Source organism: Colobus angolensis, unplaced genomic scaffold (assembly GCF_000951035.1).
Source record: "Colobus angolensis palliatus isolate OR3802 unplaced genomic scaffold, Cang.pa_1.0 Scaffold215, whole genome shotgun sequence".
NCBI classification, from domain to species: domain Eukaryota; kingdom Metazoa; phylum Chordata; class Mammalia; order Primates; family Cercopithecidae; genus Colobus; species Colobus angolensis.
Window position 1 is genome coordinate 4,329,038 of NW_012115322.1, and position 11,676 is coordinate 4,340,713.

The 11,676-nt window shown below is 39.0% G+C and overlaps 1 protein-coding gene and 1 pseudogene across 2 annotated transcripts in view; one reads left to right on the forward strand and one right to left on the reverse strand.

Annotated features, from left to right (window-relative positions):
- EPC2 (enhancer of polycomb homolog 2 (Drosophila)) overlaps positions 1-11,676 on the reverse strand; it is a 150,349-nt gene that overhangs the window by 69,516 nt on the left and 69,157 nt on the right. The gene's annotated exons all lie outside the window — the stretch shown is intronic.
- On the forward strand, positions 4,229-5,722 carry LOC105512591 (annotated as a pseudogene). The gene has a single exon (XR_001001879.1). The product of XR_001001879.1 is annotated as a peptidyl-prolyl cis-trans isomerase-like 1 pseudogene (transcript).

Below are 11,676 nucleotides of genomic sequence, written 5' to 3' on the forward strand. Positions count from 1 at the left end.
AAAACAAAAAACTACTAGTACACTAATTCATAGCAGCATTACTCATGGTAGTGAATAAGTAGAAACAACCCAAATGTTAACTGATGAACTGACAATAGGAACTTCCAAGACTGAAAAGCAAAGCAAAAAAAAAAAAAAAGAATAAAACAGAACAAAATACTACTAAATATGCATAATGCAAATTCTGAGAAAGGAACAGAAGCAATATATGAAGTACCAATGACTGAGACTTTCTCCAAACTAATGTCAGGCACCAAACCACAGATTCAGAAAGCTCAAACAACACCAAGGAGGATAAAAGCCAAAACAAAAACAAACAAAACCACCCTATACCTAGGCATATGATATTCAAACATCAGAAAATCAAAGGTAAAGAAAAAACCTTGAAAGAAGCCAAAGGGGGAAAAACACCTTAGCTACAAAGGAGGAAAGATAAAGTATCACATCAGATACTCCTCAGAAATCATGGAAGAAAGAATAGCATGGAGTGAAATAATTCATGTGTTGAGTTAAAAAAAAAAAACAAAAACCTACAAACCTAAAATTCTGTACTCTGTGAAATTACCCTTCAAAAGTGAAGGAGAAATAAAAACTTTCTCAGACAAACAAAAATTGAGGACTTTGTTGCCAGTAGACCTGCCTTATAAGAAATCTTAAAAGTAGTTCTTTAGAGAGGAGAAAAATGATACTGGTTAGAAACTCAGATCTACATAAACATAGGAAGAGTACTGGGGAGAAAGGATAAAACAAAAACTTATATTTTTCCTACTGTTAATTATCTAACTGACAACGGTTTGTTCAAAACAATAACAGGAACAATATATTCAATTATGTATGCTTACATATATAAACATTTTACTTACACATACCATACAGACAGATATAGATACGTCCTCACTGGGTGGGACCTCCCAGCCAGGCCCTCCAGCCATGACCTGACAGAGCTCTTACCTTTCTTACCTCTCCCTGGGGCAAAGTGTCCAGGAGAGGGGAGGGCTGCTACCTGGGCAGAGGCAATTTCCTAACATGACACAGCCGTTTTTTTACTGATTCTGTAAGTAGGATCCCCAATCCACTCCACCTTGTGGGGCGGGTCCTCCCAGCCAGAGCCTCTAGCCACCACCCATGTTCTATGGGCTGAAAGAGCTCCAATTTCTCCCTGGGATGGAGTGTCTGAGGAGTGGGGCAGGCTGCCACTTTGGCCATTCGGGCTCCTCAGTCAGTTCAGCCAGTGGGGTTTGCAGAGCCCAGATCAAATGGTGGCTAAAGGGATCACCAACACAGTAGAGCTGCTATAACAAAAAGCAGCCAAACTGGTGCTTTAAGTAGGTCCCTGATCCCATTCCTCCTAACCGAGTGAAACCTCCCAACTGGGGTCTCCAACCACCTCCTACAGGCACGTTCAGGTGGCAATAGGTCAGTATCCTCCTGGGATGGCGCTTCCAGAGGAAGGGGCAGGCTGCCATCTTTGCTGTTTTGTAGGCTTCACTGGTGACACCTCCAGGTACAGGAAGAACCAGAGCAAATGGGGTTTGGAGTGGACCTCCAGCAAACTGCAGCAGCCCTACAGAAGCGTGACCAGATTATTAAAAGAAAAACAAACAGAAAATAACAACAAAGAAAAACCACAAAATACCCACCCAAAAGTCAGCAACCTCAAAGATCAAATGTAGATAAGCCCACAAAGATGAGAAAGAATCAATGCAAAAACACTGAAAACTCAAAAAGTCAGAGTGTCCTTTTCCTCCAAATGACCACAACATCTCTCAAGCAAGGGCTCAGAACTGGGCTGACACTGAGATGGCTGAAATGATAGAAGTAGGCTTCAGAAGGTGGGTAATAATGAAGTTCACTGAGCTAAAAGAACATGTTTTAACCCAATGCAAAGTAGCTAAGAATCATGGTAAAACTATGCAGGAGGTGATAACCAGAATAGCCAGTTTAGAGAGGAAGACGAATGACCTGACAGAGTTAAAAAAAACACAACATGAGAACTTCATAATGCAATCACAAGAATTAGTAGCAGAACAGATCAAGAAGAGGAAAGAATCTCAGAGCTGGAAGACTGGCTTTCTCAATTAAGACAAGCAGACAAGACTAGAGAAAAAAGAAGGAAATAGAATGAACAAAACCTCTGAGAAATATGGGATTATGTAAACAGACTGAATCTACGACTGATTGGGGTAACTAAAAGTGATGGGGAGAGTGGGAACCAAGTTGAAAAACATACTTCAGGATACCATTCAGGAGAACTTCCCCAACTTACCAAGACAGGCCAATATTCAAATTCAGGAAATGCAGAGAACCCCAGTAAGATACTCCATGAGAAGATCATCCCCAAAACACATAATCATCAGATTCTCCAAGGTTAAAATGAAAGAAAAAATATTAAGAGCAGCCAGAGAGAAGGCCTAGGTCAACTACAAGGGGAAGTCCATCAAACTAACAGACCCCTCAATGGAAATCCTACAAACCAGAAGAGACTGGGGGTCAATATTCAACATTCTTAAAGAAAAGAATTTCCATCCCAGAATGTCATACTGGGCCAAACTAAGCTTCATAAGCAAAGGAGAAATAAGATCCTTTTCAGACAAGCAAATGCTGAGGGAATTCATCACCATCAGGCCTGCCTTGCAAGAGCTCCTGAAGGAAGCACTAAATATGGAAAGGAAAAACAGTTACCAGTTGCTACAAAAACACACTAAAGTACACAGACCAGCCCCAATGAAGCAAGCATATAAACAAGTCTGCAAAATAACCAGCTAGCATGATGAGAGAATCAAATCCACACATAACAATTCTATCTTTAAATGTAAATGGACTAACTGCCCCAATTAAAAGACACAGAATGGCAAGCTGGATAAAGAATCAAGACCCATCTCACATGCAAGGACACACATAGGCTCAAAATAAAGAGATTGGAGACAATTTACTAAGCAAATGGGAAACAGAACGAAGCAGGGGTTGCAATCCTAGTTTTCGATAAAACAGACTTTAAACCAACAAAGATCAAGAAAGACAAAGAAGGGCATGACGTAATGGTAAAGGGTTCAATTCCACAAGAACAGCTAACTAATCTAAATATATATGTGCCCAATACTGGAGCACCCAGATTCATAAAGCAAGTTCTTAGAGATCTTCAACGAGACTTAGACTCCCACGCAATAATAGTGGGAGACTTTAACACTCCTACTGAAAATATTAGATCACAGAGAAAGACAATTAAAAGATATTCAGGACCTGAACTCAGCTCTGGATAAAGTAGACCTGACAAATACCTATAGAACTCTCCACCCAAAAACAACAGAATATACATTATTCTCATCACTGCACGGCACTTAATTGAGTAAAATTGATCATGTAATCGGAAGTAAAACACTCCTCAGCAAACGCAAAAGAACTGAAAAAATAACAAACAGTCTCTCAGACCACAGCGCAACCAAATTAGAACTCAAGATTAAGAAATTCACTCGGCCGGGCGCGGTGGCTCAAGCCTGTAATCCCAGCACTTTGGGAGGCCGAGACGGGTGGCTCACGAGGTCAGGAGATCGAGACCATCCTGGCGAACACGGTGAAACCCCGTCTCTACTAAAAAAAAAAAAAATACAAAAAAACTAGCCGGGTGAGGTGGCGGGCGCCTGTAGTCCCAGCTACTCCGGAGGCTGAGGCAGGAGAATGGCGTAAACCCAGGAGGCGGAGCTTGCAGTGAGCTGAGATCCGGCCACTGCACTCCAGCCCGGGCGACAGAGCGAGACTCCGTCTCAAAAAAAAAAAAAAAAAGAAATTCACTCAAAACCGCACAACTAACGACATGGAAACTGAACAACCTGCTCCCGAATCACTCTTGGGTAAATAATGATTTTAAGGCAGAAATCAAGAATTTCTTTGAAACTAATGAGAACAAAGATACAATGTACCAGAATCTCTGGGATGTAGCTAAAGCAGTGTTAGGTGGGGAACTGATAGCACTAAATGCCCACATCTAGAAGCTAGAAAGTTCTCAAGTTAACAACCTAACAATACAACTAAAAGAACTAGAGGACCAAGGACAAACAGACCCCAAAGCTAGTAGTAGACAAGAAATAGTCAGTATCAGAGCTGAACTGAAGTAGAGACAAGAAAAACTCTTCCAAAAAAAAAAAACCAATGAATCCAGGAGTTGGTTTTTTTTTGAAATTAATAAGATAGACCACTAGCTAGGCTAATAAAGAAGAGAGAACAGAAGCATTCCGCCGCCGGCTTCTCTATGGCGGTTATTCCCCCAGATTCCTGGCAGCCACCCAACGTTTACTTGGAGACCAGCATGGGAATCATTGTGCTGGAGCTGTACTGGAAGCATGCTCCAAAGACCTGTAAGAACTTTGCTGAGTTGGCTTGTCGAGGTTACTACAATGGCACAAAATTCCTCAGAATTATCAAAGACTTCATGATCCAAGGAGGTGACCCAACAGGGACAGGTCGAGGTGGTGCATCTATCTATGGCAAACAGTTTGAAGATGAACTTCATCCAGACTTGAAATTCACGGGGGCTGGAATTCTCGCAATGGCCAATGCAGGGCCAGACACCAATGGCAGCCAGTTCTTTGTGACCCTTGCCCTCACCCAGTGGCTCGACGGCAAACACACCATTTTTGGCCGAGTGTGCCAGAGCATAGGAATGGTTTGCGTGGGAATGGTAGAAACAAACTCCCAGGACCGCCCTGTGAATGATGTGAAGATCACTAAGGCATACCCTTCTGGGTAGACTTGCTACCCTCTTGAGCAGCTCTTCTGAGATAGACCCAGTGGACCAGCTTCCAGAAGACATAGAATGACATGTAATGCTAAATTTCATTTTGGCTTTGCAAATCATGAAGCTTAGGAGGCCCGGGGTCTTGGGTGAGTTACAGATGGAAGTACATTTTAATGGGATGCTTCTTTTCTCTTACCCCAGTGCCTAGGTTGCCAGAGCATTTGCACAAATGCCCCTGTTTATCGATAGGTGACTACTTACTACACGTGACTCATAATGCTGCTTCTTGTGCATGTCTGCTCTAATATACTTCGAACAATGTAGCAGACACTGTCATTTCTCAGTGGTTTTGCCTAACCAAACTTCTTCCTAAGGAGATTTGTATTCTGGCCTATACTGCAGTCCTTGATTGTTGACAGCCACAGAATTCCAAACCAAGTAGTGTCTATCAGCCCTTTTAACTCTGTGCACACCCTATTTCAGTCTTATAGTTGTTATTCTAGGAAATGTATGCATCTCTCTATATATTTTCCCTCTCAAAACCAGAACATCAACACTGCTGTTTCTGACACTTCAGACATCCCACGCAAAGCCACATTGAATTTTTGCCAAATAAAAAATGCAACCAACAATCAAGTTTCTAAGAAGGTGTCAAGTGGGGAATAATAATGTATAATAATTAAGAAATTAATTTATTAAAAGGAAGCAGAAGCATTGACCATCTTTTTCCCAGAGAAGAGGAGAAATCTATAGTGAGCAAAGAACACACCATGAATCCTCCTTAAGAAGTAGTCCTCTCAGAAAGGAGAAGCGCCACTCAAGTTTTTTTAACCCAAGACTTTAGAGAAATTAGGTCCGAGATTTTTATATGTTCAGTTGTTTATGTATAAAAATAACTTTCTGGATTTTGTGGGGAGGAGTAGGAGAGGAAGGAAGTTAATACCTATGTAATACATAGAAACTTCCAAAATAAAATGCCATTGATGGTTGGAAAAAAAAAAAAGAGAGAACAGTCAAACAAATATAATCAGAAATGATAAGCGGGGTATCACCACTGACCCCACAGAAATACAAACTACCATCAGAGAACACTATAAACACCTTTATGCACATAAACTAGAAAATCTAGAAGAAATGGATAAATTCCTGGACACATACACTCTCCAAAGACTGAACCAGGAAGAAACTGTACCTCTAAATAGACCAATAATGAGTTCTAAAGTTGAAGCAGTAATAAATAGTCTATCAACCAAAAAAAGCCCAGGACCAGACAGATTCACAGCTAAATTATACCAGAGGTAAAAAGAAGAGCTGGTACCATTCCTATTGAAACTGTTTCAGAAAATTGAAAAGGAGGGACTCCTCTCTAGTTCATTCTATAAGGCCTGCATCATCCTGATACCAAAACCTGGCAGAGATAAAACAAAAAAGAAAACTTCAGGCTAACATCTTTGGTGAACCTTGATGCAAAACTCCTCAACAAAATACTGGCAGACTGAATCCAGCAGCACATCAAAAACCTTATCCACCACAATCAAGCAGACCCCCGGGATGCAAGGCTGGTTCAACATATGCAAATTAATAAATGTGATTCATCACCTAAACAGTACTCAAGACAAAAAAATACATGATTATCTCAATAGATAGAGAAAAGGTCTTCAATAAAATTTAACATCCCTTCATGTATAAAAACTCTCAATAAACTAGGTATTCAAGGAACATACCTCAAAATAGTAAGAGTCATATATGACAAACCCACAGCCAGTAACATACTGATTGGGCAAAAGCTGGAAGCATTCCCCTTGAAAACCAGCACAAGACAAATATTGCATGCCCTCTCTCACCACTCCTATTCAACATAGAATTGGAAGTTCTGGCCAGGGCAATCAGGCAAGGGAAAGAAATAAAGTGTATTCAAATAGAAAGAGAGGAAGTAAAATTATCTTTGTTTGCAGATAAAATGATTCTATTTCTAGAAAACTCCATTTCTCAGCCCAAAAGCTTCTTAGGCCTATAAGCAACTTCAGCAAGTCTCATGATATAAAATGAATGTGCGAAAATTGTTGACCTTCCTATACACCAATAATAAGCAATCAGAGAGCCAAATCACGAATGAACTCACATTCACAATCGCCACAAAAAAAAATACCTGGAAATACAGCTAATAAGGGAAGTGAGGAACCTCTCCAAGGAGAACTATAAACCACCGCTCAAAGAAATCAGAAAGGACACAAATAAATGGAAAAACATTCCATGTTCATGGGTGGGAAGAATCAATATTGTGAAAATGGTCACACTGCCCAAAACAAATTATAGATTCAATGCTATTCCCATTAAACTACCATTGGTATTCTTCACAGAATTAGAAGAAACTATTTTAAAATTCATATGGAACCAAAAAAGAGCCTGAGTAGCCAAGACAATCCTAAGCAAAAAGAACAAACCTGGAGGCATCATACTACCTGACTTCAAACTATGCTACAAGGTTATAGTAACCAAAACAGCACGATACTGGTACAAGAACAGACACACAGACGAGAACCCAGAAATAAGATCACATACATACAACCATCTGACCTCCAACAAACCTGACAAAAACAAACCATGGGGAAAGAATTCCCTATTTAATAAATGGTGCTGGGAGAACTGGCTAGCCATATGCAGAAAACTGAAACTGGACCCCTTCCTTATACCAGAAACAAAAATCAATTCAAGATGATTAAAGATTTAAATGGAAAACCCAAAACTATAAAAACCCTAGAAGAAAATCTATGCAATACCATTCAGGATATAGACATGAGTGAAGATTTCATGACAAAGATACCAAAAGCAACTGCCACAAAAGCAAAACTTGACAAATGGAATCTCATTAAACTAAAGAGCTTCTGCACAGCAAAAGAATCTATCACCAGAGTAAACAGACAACCTACAGGATGCGAGAAACTTTTTGCAATTTACCCATCTGACAAAGATATAATATCCAGCATCTACAAGGAAGTTAAACAAATTTACCAGAAAAAGACAACCCCATTAAAAGTGATCAAAGGACATGAACAGACACTTCTCCAAAGAAGACATTCATGCGGCCAACAAACATGAAAAGAAGCTCAACATCACTGATCATTAAAGAAATGCAAATCAAAACCACAATGAGATACTATCTCACACCAGTCAGAATGGCGATTATTAAAAAGTCAAAAAACAACAGATGCTGGCGAGGTTGTGGAGAAAAAGGAACGCTTTTACGCTGTTGGTACGAGTGTAAATTAGTTCAACCATTGTGGAAAACAGTGTGGCAATTCCTCAAAGACCTAGAGACAGAAATACCATTTGATTCAGCAATCCCATTACTTGGTATATACTCAAAGGAATATAAATCATTCTATTATAAAGATACATGAATCCATGCTCACTGCAGCACTATTCACAACACCAAAGACATGGAATCAACCTAAATGCCCATTGATGGATGACAGACTAACGCAAACGTGGTACATGTACACCACAGAATATTATGCGGCCAAAAAAAGGAATGAGATCATGTCCTCTGCAGGGACATGAATGGAGCTGGAAGCCATTATCCTTAGCAAACTAACACAGGAACAGAAAATCAAATACTGCATGTTCTCACTTAGAAGTGGGAGCTGAATGATAAGAACACATGGGGGTGGGGGGAATGACACACATTGGGGCCTGTCAGAGGGTGGGGGGTGGGAGGAGGAAGAGCATCTGGAATAACAGCTAATGGATGCTGGGCTTAATACCCAGGTGATGGGATGATCTGTGCAGCTAATCACCATGGCACGTGTTTAACTATGTAAGAAACCTGCACATCCTGCACATGTGCACATGTACCCCTGAACTTAAAATCAAGAAATAAAAAAGAAACATTCTGACAAACGCATCTGATGATTTCATTCATTGTGGGAACATCACAGAGTGTACTTACACAAACCTAATGGTACAACCTACTACACACCTACGCTATATGCTGTAGCCTATTGTTCCCAGGCTACAAATATGTAGAGCATGCTAGTGTAGGCAACTGTGAACTAATGGGAAGTATCTTTGTATCTAAACATTAAACATGGATAAGGTACAGTAGAACTACAGTATAAAAGATAAAAAATGGTATATACTGTATAGGGCACACCATATAGCTTATAGGATGACAAGTTGTCTGGGTAAGTTGAGGGGTGACTGAATGTAAAGGCTTAGGACATTACACTGTTGTAGACTACACTCAGGCTACACTAAACTTAAAAAAAAAATTTTCTTTAATAATAAATTAAGCAGCTTACTGTAACTTTTTCCCTTTATAAACTTTTACCTTTTTTAACTTTCTGTCTCTTTAATAACACAACTTAAAAGAGTATACAGCTGTATAAAATATTTTCTCTAAATTCTTATTCTATAAACTTTTTCTTATTTGTAAATTTTTTGTGTCAAAAACTAAGACATAAACATATCCATTAGCCTAGGCCTACACTGGGTCAGGATCATCATTACCACTGTCTTCCATGTCTACATCTTGTCCCACTGGAAGCTCTTCAGGGGCAATAACCTGCATGAAGCTATTATCTCCTATAATAATGTCTTCTGAAATACCTCCTGAAGGACCTAAGGCTGTTTTACATCTTTTAATAAGTAGAAGTACTTTCTAAAATAATGATTAAAAAGTATAGAATAGTAAATACATAAGCTAGTAACATATTTATTATCATCATCAAGTATTAGTACTGTGAATAATCGTTATTTATTCATTTATTGAGACAGGGTCTCCCTATGTTGCCCAGGCTGGTCTCAAACTCCTTGGCTCAAGGGACCTTCCTGCCTCACGCCTCCCAAAGTGCTAGGATTACAGGTATGAGCCACCATGGCACCTGGCCAGCATGCTATACTTTTCCTTTTCCTTTTTTAGACAGGATCTCACAATGTTGCCCAGAGTGGAGTACAGTGGTATGATCATGCTTCACTGTAACCACAAACTCCTAGTCTCAAGTAATCCTCCTGCTTCAGCCTACTGGGCAGCTAGGACTACAGGAATATATCACCACACCTGGCTATTGTTTTTATTTTTTGTAGAGATGGAGTCTCTGCCCAGGCTGGTCTCCAACTCCTGGCCCCAAGCAATCTTCCAGCCTCAACCTCCCAGTGTTGGGATTACAGGTGTGAGCCACCACACCTGGCCTATATGTGCTATACTTTTATATGACTGGCAATGCAGACTTGTTTACACCAGCATCACCACAAATGTCTAAGTAATGCACTGTTCTACAACATTCCAATGGCTATGACATCACTAAGCAATAAGAATTTTTCAGGTCCATTATAATTGTATATGTGGTTCATCGCTGATCAAAACATTGTTATGTGGCACATTGTGTGTGTGTGTCTGTGTGTCAAATGAATGACAGTAATGATACAAGGGACAGAAAGGAGGAATTTGAAATTTTTTATTATGAAGTACTTGTACAACCTGTGAAGCATTATAGTGCTACTTGCAAGTGGCCTTGGATTAACTGTAAATGTACAGTGTAAATTCTAGGGCACACACATACACATACACACACACACACAAAGAAAAAAGTATGATAGATATGCTAAGAAAGGAGAGAAAATAGAAGCATAAAACTCTTAATTAAAAGCACAAAAAGACAAAAACAGAAACAAAGACCAAGGGCAACACATAGAAAACATTAACAGATATGGTAGATATTAATTAACCCAAGGAAATCAATAATCACTTTAAATATCAATGGTCTAAATACACCAACTGAAAGAGATGATCAGAGTGGAACAAAAACAAGACCCAAATTGTTATCTATAAGAAACCCACTTTAAATACAGACACATATAGATTAAAGTAAAGGAACAGAGAAAGATACACCATGCTTACACCAATCAAAACAAAGCCAGAGTAGCTATAATCACTTCAGACAGAGCAGACCTCACAGCAAGGAAAGGTATTAGGGTTGAAGAGGCACATTACATAATGATAAGAGTTAATACTCCAAGAAGATATAACAATCCTTAATGTGTATGTGCCTAACAACAGAGCAACAAACTATGTGAGGCAAAAATTGATAGAACCGCTAGGAAAAACAGATGAATCCGCTTTTGTAGTTGGAAATTTTAATAGCCTTCTATCAGAAATGGATGGATACAGCAAGCAAAAAATCAGTAAGGACATACTCAAACTCAACAGTATCAGTCAACTGATCTAACTGGCATTTATAAAATACTGCACACAAAAAGAGCAGAACACACATTTTCTAAAACTCACATGGAAATATTCACCAGAAAGACTACATTCTGAACCACAAAAAAATATAATAAATTTTATGAGAGTAGAAATGATATAAAATGTGTCCTAAGATCACAATGGAACTAAAATAGAAATGAATAAACAAAAATATAGCTGGAAAATCCCAAAACACTTAGAATCCCAAGTATTTTAAATATGTTATTTAAAATAATACATGGATCGAAGAAAAAAATCTCAAAAGAAATTTTAAAATATTCTGAACTGATTGAAAACAAAAATGTAACACCAAAATTTGTGGGACAGAGAAAAGTAGTGCTTAGAGAAAAATTTATAGGACTCACTGCATATATTAGGAAAGAAGATCTAAAATCAATCATCTAAGTTTCCATTTTAGAAAACTAGAAGAGCAAATGAAATCCAAAGTAAGCAAAATAAGAAAAAAAGAGGAGAAATTAATCAAACTGAAAGCAGGAAATCAATAGAAAAAAAACAATAAAACCAAAAGCTGATTATTTAAAAAGATCAATAAAATCAATAAGCCTCTACCCAGTCTAAGACACCTGGATGTCAGTGGAGGAGTGTGTGTGTATGTGTGTGTGTGTCCAGACTAAGACACCTGGATGTCAGTGGAGGAGTGTGTGTATGTGTGTGTGTGTGTGTGTGTGTGTGTGTGTGT